This window comes from Camellia sinensis, chromosome 2, assembly GCF_055761805.1.
Source record: "Camellia sinensis isolate YWXY chromosome 2, ASM5576180v1, whole genome shotgun sequence".
Classification (NCBI taxonomy): Eukaryota; Viridiplantae; Streptophyta; class Magnoliopsida; order Ericales; family Theaceae; genus Camellia; species Camellia sinensis.
In genome coordinates this window covers 19,560,460-19,561,032 of record NC_138962.1, presented here as the reverse complement: position 1 = coordinate 19,561,032, position 573 = coordinate 19,560,460, and the positions used below count along the sequence as shown (strand labels likewise).

At 51.3% G+C, this 573-nt stretch overlaps 1 pseudogene; it reads left to right on the top strand.

Annotated features, from left to right (window-relative positions):
- On the top strand, positions 1-345 carry LOC145811208 (dirigent protein 19 pseudogene; annotated as a pseudogene).
- Positions 346-573: the final 228 nt, after the last annotated feature.

Here is a 573-nt window from a genome sequence, read left to right as displayed (position 1 = left end):
ATGGTGGATGATCCACTAACAGTCGGTCCTTCACAAGCTTCCAAGGTGGTGGGTCGAGCCCAGGGACTGTACGGTTTGTCCTCAAAAGAGGACATGCGTCTGTTTATGACCATTGATATAGTTTTCACCGATGGAACCTACAATGGAAGCACTCTCACTGTTTTGGGCTCCAACCCAGTAACTCAGACGAAACGCGAATTGCCAGTGATCGGAGGGACTGGTGTTTTCAGGTTGGCCCGTGGTGTTGCTCTGTTAAACACTGAAGGGGCTGAATGTGAAATGGGTCGGGTCCAAGCCATGGGCCGGCCCAATCCACTGAAGTCTGAATCCAAGTGGGCTGGATGAGTATATGGGCAAACCAATTAAGCCCGACTTCATGATCAACAGTCTGCCCAAGTCCTAAAGCACCTAGGCCCAACCCGCAATGGAAAGGCTAGTCCAGTCGTGGTGCTGGGCTGGGCCGAGCTGCGAGACTGAACCTATGGGCCGAACTGAAAATAGGCCGAGCCCATACAAAGATATCTGAATAGATCAACCCATCTCCATGAATGATCCTGTAAAAGGCCGAGACAA